General features: G+C 38.8%; 1 protein-coding gene across 1 annotated transcript in view; it reads right to left on the reverse strand.

Annotated features, from left to right (window-relative positions):
• The window catches only part of PLEK (pleckstrin), a 60,073-nt gene that overhangs the window by 49,610 nt on the left and 1,160 nt on the right, over window positions 1-9,303 (reverse strand). The window contains exon 2 of the mRNA XM_060187174.1: window positions 81-240. The gene's annotated coding sequence lies outside the window, so the exon portion shown is untranslated. The remainder of the gene's footprint in view (window positions 1-80; window positions 241-9,303) is intronic.

A 9,303-nucleotide genomic window follows, 5' to 3' on the forward strand; every position in this document is an offset into this window, starting at 1 on the left:
TGAGAGGGGAGGAGGGATAGTAAAAAGGAAAAGAGACAAAGAGACACCTACAGCCCTGCTTCACCACCCATGAAACTTACCCCCTGAAGGTGGGAACCAGGGGCTTGATTCTCTGTCCTTACATTCTGTTAAATAAGAGCACTTTTCAGCTCTGGATGATGGTGCTGCAGGGGATTGAAGCTGGGACTTGGGAGCTTCAGGCATGAGAGTCTCTTTGCATAATCATTGTGCCATCTACCCCTGCAGGGTAAATCTTTTGTCAGTTAAACCTTCATCGGAAGAGGTAATTTTGTTCTTTGTAGCTTTGTGATAAAGAAGTAATAATGAGCAACTCCAAAGTCAGTTTAAGTGAGTTTGTAATCATGCTAAACACAAACACACAATTCTTATCTGTCAGAAGTTCTACTGCTATATCTATAAACGTTCTACTGCTATATCTATAAACTAAGCGATAATTTCTGGGATTTGCTTAAAAGACATGTGTGAAGTGGTTTTGAGGGTGATCTAGCCAAAACATCTGTCATCTCATTAACCACCAAGTTGTTTCAGCTGGTCTGACTGGCTATGTGGATGTCCCCCTCCTCCCTCACCTATCCACGTGTTTCCTACCCTAAATGGAAGTTGTGCACTCACTAGAAGACTTCTTCTTCTTCTAGCGTTTGCCCTTCTTCCGTAGCCAGTCAACAGCGTCAGGTTGAAAGCTGTCAGGAGCTGCTTGTTTCTGGCTTTGAAAGTGACTGGGATCCATGTGGATTCAGTCGGCTAGGAAGGATCGTCAGTTTCCCCAATGAATGGGTACTCACGGGATGCGCCACGAGAAGGTCGATCCAATGCATGACTAATTGCCCAGAACAAAGACTCACCTCCCTTCCTTTCAGTGGAAGGCTCCTCTGCTAAGAACCTCCAAAAGAGTTCTCAAAAATACGTGTCAGGGTGAAGTAGCACACTGAGAGACATTGATCATAAACTGATAATTATAAAGTTGAGTGATGAATGCTGTCTACATTTTTTATGCTTGAAGTTTTCCATAGTAAAGCATGTTCTTAAATCAATTAAAGATACTTCTATATGGCAGCCCATTAACTGATACCCCTCCTCCCCTGTGCAGGTATTTGATGGCAGAAAGAAACAGTACACACGGGGAAACTGTGTACAAAGAAAACTGCAGGAAGGGAAACTGACAAGGGCAAAAATTCAAGGGTGCTAACTCATCAGTTCAGATGACCACTCTCATTGATTCAGTACCTAACACCATACCAGGCTGAGGAAAGTTTTTCTACTTAGAGCATGGCTGTAAAGTGACAGAAGTTCTGTCCAACATCATGCTGTTTCTGTGACTGCCTACCTGGTCCTTATTTTAGAGAGTGAGATTTCACAAATTACAAAAACAATCTGTCCTGTCATAAAAATTTTTAAAAATCCATGGTAACCACACAGGCATACAATTGGGGAGGGGTGTGTACACTTTGTCACAACAGCAGAAAAGAAAGTGAACAACAAAGATGAAATGTAGCAATTTATACAGCCCTAGGATGCAGCCTAGAATTCTGCCTCCTCTCTACCCTGTGACCTCTTGTAAGCAATTACATTTATAAAGCTACAGTGTGTGTATCCAAAGAAGATACCTCCCCTGACTTAAAGAAAAAGGCTAGAGATACTAAGTAACTCTTTAAAGTCTAATATGTATCAAAATGGGCTTGAAGCCAAGATCTACCTGATACCAAGAACCATATCTGATCCTGTAGCCTTAAACATTTGCATGAGCTCATTCAGAATCTCTCCATGCAAACCCCTATATCATCACTTATAACTAAATATGATGAACATTATAAAGGCAAAAGTAAACATAACAATAATTTTAAGCACTTAAAGGTCCTGAGTAATTAGGAGACTTATATTCTGTCCCTCTCCTCTCCTAAATTTCAGCCACATAAGAATATAACATGAGAATAAAATGAGGGTGGATTCTTAAAATGAGATATGTTGCGGATGCTTTTCTTCTGATGACTCTAAATCCCTTTCCATTCCTTTTCTAACCTCTAGAATGCACCTGCATTTTTTATTCATAGCTCCAGCTTCCATTTTTAAAATCAGTAGCATCAATTTCTCTTCTTTTCTCTTGCTGCCTCCCTTTCTTCCTGTTTATTGTCTACAATGTATCCATACTACAGTTGGTGGGCATTTGATTATTTCCCAAAATATATGGTATTTTTTTAATGGATTGTTGCTACTTAGTCTAGTTGGATTTTAAAATTATTCTTGGGAGTCAGGCAGTAGCACAGTGGATTAAGCGCACGTGGTGCAAAGCTCAAGGACTGGCATAAGGATCCTGGTTCTAGCCCCCGGCTCCCCACCTGCAGGGAAGTCGCTTCATAAGCAGTGAAGCAGGTCTGCAGGTATCCATCTTTCTCTCTCGCTCTTTGTCTTCTCCTCCTCTCTCCATTTCTCTCTGTCCTATCCAAAAACAGCAACAATAATAACTACAACAATAAAACAACAAGAGCAACAAAAGGGAATAAATAAATTTTAAAAAAGTATTCCTATATCTACCTTGAATATATATACTTTACAGTCTCTTTTGACCTAGTTCATATCTCCATCATCCATTCCTTTAAATATTTCAGCCACAGATATATTAAATTTCCTGTATGATAGTCCAACATCTGAATTTTTTGGTGGTATGGGTTTGTTGGTTTTTATTTGTAAAGAATCTTGGGGTATTTTTTAATCTACATGATTTTGTGATCCTTAGTTGTAGAGTGATATTTGGTTAATATTAATCTGTTGAAAAATGTGTAGCCTATGCTGAGGATTCTGTCTCCAGATAAGATTTTTAGTCACTTCTTCAAGGAGTCAGGAACTGTTACACATCTGCAAACAGTTTACATTAATACTTGAGCATAAAAATTTAACTACTTTTTCCCCACCAGGATTATCACTGAAACTCAGTACCTGCATAAATCTACTATTCCTGTTGGCCATTAATTTTTATAGAGGATGAGAGACAGAGAGATAATAAAGAAGAGAAAAAGAGAAAGAGAAGAGATATAGAGAAGGAGAAATACCAGCAGTACTACTCCACCACTTCTGAAACTTCCTCCTTGCAGATGGAGACTAGGGGCTTGAACCCAGGTCCTTGTATATTATAATGTGTGCACTCTACTGGCAGGTCACACCCATTTTCCAGAATTAAACTACTTTAAAAATTGTTTTAATTATTTTTATTTATTTATTGGATAGAGACAGCTAGAAATCAAGAGGAAAGGAGGGATAGAGAGGAAGAAAGACAGAGAGAAACCTGCAGCACTGCTTCACCACTCATGAAGCTTTCCCCCTGCAGGTGGGGACTGGGGACTCAAACTTGGGTCCTTGTGCATTGTAACATGTGCGCTCAAGCAGGTACACCACCACCCAGCCCCAAGTTAAACTACTTTTAATCAACTTTGGGGGCACCAGGAGTTTTCCCATTCCCTTACTCCATTTTGCTCTAGTCTAAGAAATTTGTTTATAGATTTCAGAGCTATTACCAAATTTCTCCACCCTCTTGCCTTCAAATGAACACAGCACATCAGAGAGCCTATAAATTGAATAAAATACTAAAATTTCATTCTGAGATATTAACCCCTAATACAGATTCTATTATCAATTTAAAATTCTTCATGTTACTTTTTTAAAGCCACTTTCTAAAATTTATTAGTAATAATGTTGTTAACATTACAGGGAATAATTCCATACCACTCACACCACTACAGTCATATTCCCTTATCACTTATAAATAACAAGAACATGATCTCAAATATCCTTTTAAATCGGAGATTGGCGAACTTTTCTTATGAAGAGTTAGACAGTAATATTTTAGAAGTTGTAGGTTCTATTGCTGTCTGGCAATTAATTACTCAGCCCTTGTTAGTTTAGTTTAATAAAAGAGCATCTGTAGGCAATACAAATAAATAGGTATGGCTGTGCTACAATACAATTTCATTTGTGCACACTAAAGTTTGAATTGCATAATTTTCACAATTAAAAATGTAAACTCATTCTTGGTCCATAGTCATAAAAAAAAAAACAGGGAGATCCAAATTTGGTCCAAGACCCATGTAGTTTGCTGTCCTGTGATTTAAGTATTTGTAATGCAATCTCAGTCTTTTAAAGGTCACATGTTCAAACAAACAAACAAACAAAATCTCTAAGTTTTTGTCCTACCTTATTAGGCAAATGCTAGAAGAAGGAAGCTGTCAAGAGTTGGTCTGACTTTCCTTAGTAGAACAATCTCAATAAATGATTTTGGGTCCGTGGCATCTAATCTTCCAATGTCCTCAGTGACCTTCTACTTTTGGTCATTACTCTTTATACCTTGTATGCTCCTCCTCCCACATTACAGCAGCATAAGGTAGATGTGGCAATATTTCACTTCTAAAAGTAAGTTATCAAGACAATGATTCTTTTTTAACAGTTTATTGGGAGGGGGCTAATGGTTTACATTACAATTGTTGACACTTGGATACAGTTTCTAATCTGACCATGTTAAGTGTCTGTAAAATATTCACCAAGACAAATGTCTGTGAAGTCTGAGCTTAGGTCCTTGTCTACCACCAAGGCTTGGGTAGACTCTCCCTCTCTTTGATCTCTGTCATGTTGTGAGGTGAGGTCCACATGACACACAATGGAAGCTTCCATCCAACAGTCAGAGAGGAAATGTGAGCTCCAGGTAATACCCACATGAATGAGTCTGGAAGCAGATCCTCCACTCCAAGTTGAGTCTTCAGAATGAGTCCAGCTAACAGCTTGAAGGTAACCACATGACATGAGTCTGCACCAAAATCAGTCAATTCAATTCCCCTGGACTCCGTAAGTGTAAGGTAATAAATACACACTGTTTGCAACTGTTAAGTTTGGAGAGGGATGGTAATTTTTCACACATCCAGAGATAACTAATACAACATTAATGTTAGCCCAAGATCTGCTGAGCTCTTAACACTAATCCCTCATATGTTGCTGCTTTCCAGATTCTTCTGTTCTGACTCAAACCCAAACCCTTGCCTGGGTGTCCAGTTCATGAACTAGCTCTGTTGCACTCAGACACTCCCTGAAATTGAGACTTAGTTCCAGTATTTGGAATGTCTATGTATCACATATGGGACTAGTCAGAGATGGGAAAAATTCCCTGCACACTATTTTCCATAAAATACTGCTCAGACTTTCTGAATCTCATAGTTTAATAGTGTATTTCCACCTCCAAAAAAAAGTTTTTTTGTACATTTAGTTCTTGCTTCCTAGCCCACTCGTGTGACAACCCATCTCCCCTCTTTCACAATAAAAAAAAATGCAGACTGATGACTGGAGTTGGTGTATTGCACCAAAGTAAAAGACTCTGAGGTGGGTGTGGGGAGAGTTCAGGTCCCTGAACATGATGGCAAAGGACCCAGTGGGGGTTGTGTTGTTATGTGGAAAACTGGAAAATGTTATGCATGTACAAACTATTCTATTTACTGTTCACTGTAAAACATTAATCCCCCAAAAAGGAAATTTAAATTAAAAAAAAATTCACACTGGAGATTCAGAAACCTGGTGGTAGAAACCGTATGGAATTATACCCCTGTTGACATGTAATTTTGTAAATCAATATTAAATCACTAATAAAAAATTCAGACTGTATACTATGGTGATTTTTGTCTTTAAGAGCTGTGATTTGGTGTGGTCCGAGAGGTGGTACAGTGAAAAAAGCATCAGACTCTCAAGCATGAGGTCCTCAGTTCAATCCCCAGCAGCACATGTACCAGAGTGATGTCTGGCTCTTTCTCTCTCCTTCTATGTTTCTTATAAATAAATAAATAAAAACTTGAAAAAAAAAAAAAGAGCTGTGATTTGTTTCTCAATCACTTGACTTTCCTCTGTAATGCACAATCTTTTCCATTGTTTATTGTTTCTCATTCATCAACATTAAAAGTCCTGTGATTATTCAAGCTGACATTCTGTCAAACATAAGGCAGGAAAAGCAAGAAAACAATGGTCACTCTGCCAAATCAATCACATGATACTGACAGAAGCTTGGAGCAAGAGTAGTCATCATCAGACAAAAATAACTTCACTGTATTTTGTGATTTGAAGGCAAAAAAGTTTCTTAATGTTCACAAATACCTCCTATGCATTAGAAAAGCAATTGAAATTATTCATTCTTTAATATTTCTGTGTGGGGTAATTTCAATCATATAAGTATATGGGCACAAGTGTGTGAATGATAAGAAGGGGGTGGAAAGTGGGAAATATTCAGTTGCTGTAAATGCTCTTACTCAATTTCTTCTTTTTTTTTTTGGCCTCTGGGGTTATTGTTCTGGCTCGGTGCCTGGACTACAAATCCACTGCTCCTGGCAGCAATATTTTCCATTATTGTTTTACTATTATTATTGTTGTTGTTGTTGCTTCTGCTGTTGTTGGATAGGACAGAGAAAAACTGAGAGGGGAGGGGAGAGATAGAGAGGGGGAGAGAAAGATACCTGTAGACCTGCTTCACCCCTTGCTAAATGATGCCTCTGCTGGGGAGCTGGGGGGGGGGGTGGCTCGAACAGGGAACTTTGAGCCTCTCCCTGGGCTTGGTACTGTGTGCACTTCACCCAGTGCACTACTGCCCACTTCTCCCCCCCTCTTTTTTTTTATCAAAGCTCAGTTCAGCTCTGCTTTGGCTTATAGTGGTGTGAGGGATTGAATTTGAGACTTTGGAGTCTTTTTAAAATAAGCATTATGTTAATTCCCCCCACTTAATTGTTTCTTTAATCCCAGATGTAGAATACACTTTGGAAATCACTCAAAATTATTATCTTGTCTTTGAAATCCTAAATTATGTCTACTATAGGATTAGATAAGGTCAAGGTAATGTTATACATAGGGGGCTGAAGGTGACTAGCTTGAAATGGTCAAAGGCTCATCAGACATGATGCTAGACTATGACTGTCTCAGCTCAAATTTCTCCTGAGTCATTCCTTTTTAGGAAAACAGCACACTCTAATAAGTGACCCTACCACTTCAACAATCTGGTTCTAAATAGTCTACCTGGGATGCCAGAGATTGTACTCAGGACTTATACCTACGAGTTCAATACTTGGTCCACTGCATTACCTTCCAGGTCCCTTAACCATAATTATTAAAAGGTCTATATTGACATCAGAAAATTAAGGAAGGCATCTCCATGAAATCTCATTGTAGTTAAATTGGTTTTTGTGGAATTATGTAGAAAAACTATACCCTGCCATCCTAGTTCATGAATAACACCTATGTCAGGAATAACAGAAGCTTTATTTAGATACAAATAAATAAATGCAGGGGGCTGGGTGGTGGCACACCCATGCAGGAATCCAGGTTTGAGCCCCTGGCTCCGCCTGCAGAGTGGAAGCTCCGCAAGTGGTGAAGCAGGTCTACAGGTGTCTATCTTTCTCTCTCCCTCTCTATCTGCCCCTCCTTTCTCAATTTCTCTCTGTCCTATTTAAAAAATGGGGGAAAAATGATCACCAGGAACAGTGGAGTCATAGCATTAGCACTGAGCCCCAGTGATAACCCTGGAGAAAATAAATAAATAAATAAATAAATAAATAAATAAATAAATGCCTGTGCTAAACTGCTGCAGAGCAAGTGCAAGAATGAGTACTCAGACTACCATCACTGAGTCAGTGTCTACCTATGTGACTGTATGAGAACCTAACCAGCTTCCCCTTAAGAGTCAAGCAGACAAACAGAGGCATACTGTCTCCATGGCTACAACACCTCTTGGGCCTAAGGCTCTTCAGAATTGGTCCAGGACAATGGCTTTGTCTTCTAGCCTAGCAAAAGTAAAGCAGAAAATAAATTCATAATACAAATGTACAGTGAACTACTTGAGTCTCTGATGCTAGAGCATCTTAAGACAGGAGAAGGGATGGAGTCTGACACATCATAAGTCTGACACACTGATTTAAAAATAAATGATTCTTGGCATATTGCACCAAAGTAAAAGACTTTGGGGTGGGTGGGTGGCGAGAATACAGATCCAAGAAGGATGACAGAGGACCTAGTGGGGGTTGTATTGTTATATGGAAAACTGGGAAATGTTATGCATGTACAAACTATTTTATTTACTGTTGAATATAAAATATTAATTCCCCAATAAAGAAATAAAAAAATAAAAAATAAACGATTCTTGCAGATGTTAAGCTAGACCTAAACATAGACTTAATGAAAAACAAAGTAGTTAAGTGCACTAGATTGAATGATATACATGTTCATGCATACACACACAGAACCATGCCCCATGTCATAATACTCAGTGAATTTTAAAACCTATAATATGAATTCATCACAGAGACCAAATAAAAAGCATAGGACATTTTTGGCTTGAGCTGGGGAGACAACACAATGGTTCTGCAAAAGCCTTTCAAGCTTGAGGCTCCAGGTCCCAGGTTCAATCTTCAGTACCACCATAAGCCAGAACTGAGCAATGTCTGGCTTCTGGAACTGCTTTCCTGCTGAACATGGGCATTGACAGGTCGATCATAATTTTTTTTAAGTCCTCTGACAGGCTGGGAAGATAACACAATGGTTATGCAAAAAAACTTTCATGCCTGAGTTTCTGAGGTCCTAAATTCAATCTCCAACATCATTATAAGCCATCGTTGAACATGGTTCTTCTTCTTCTTCTTCTTCTTCTTCTTCTTCTTCTTCTTCTTCTTCTTCTTCTTCTTCTTCTTCTTCTCTCTCTCTCTCTCTCTCTCTCTCTCCATCTCTCTCTCTCTCATTAACAAACAAAACAATTTTTAAGTCCACTGGGGCAGTGGAATTATGTAGGCACAGAGTCTTCCTCCCTTCTAGTGGAGTCTGAATGGCATAGTTAATGTAATAATTATTTGAAGGGCCTCCTTTCAGAAATCCTGTGGTAGATACTGTTGGGCAAAGTCTTAACTGGGGAATCAAAATACACTTATATGTAAGGAATATGCATCACTGTTTTTAAGAGGGTTATTTAATATCTGTAGCTCTGGTGTGGTCGGGAAAATATGTCCAATATCAGATAAATTAGTAGTCACACAAAATTCTGCAGTCCTTCAGAATTTAATAATCACTCAAAACATGGCATAGGGACTGTGAATATAGCTCTCAGGACTAGCATGCATGAAGTCCTATTCCAACAGATTTGCCTAGGCTGAATTATGAACTATGTTCAAGGCTCTTCTCTCTCTCTCTCTCTCTCTCTCTCTCACACACACACACACACACACACTTTTTGTTTTCATTTGAAAATGTAGTGAAAGGGATATTGCATATAATTCTGAAGAGTGC

Source organism: Erinaceus europaeus, chromosome 3 (genome assembly GCF_950295315.1).
Source record: "Erinaceus europaeus chromosome 3, mEriEur2.1, whole genome shotgun sequence".
Classification (NCBI taxonomy): domain Eukaryota; kingdom Metazoa; phylum Chordata; class Mammalia; order Eulipotyphla; family Erinaceidae; genus Erinaceus; species Erinaceus europaeus.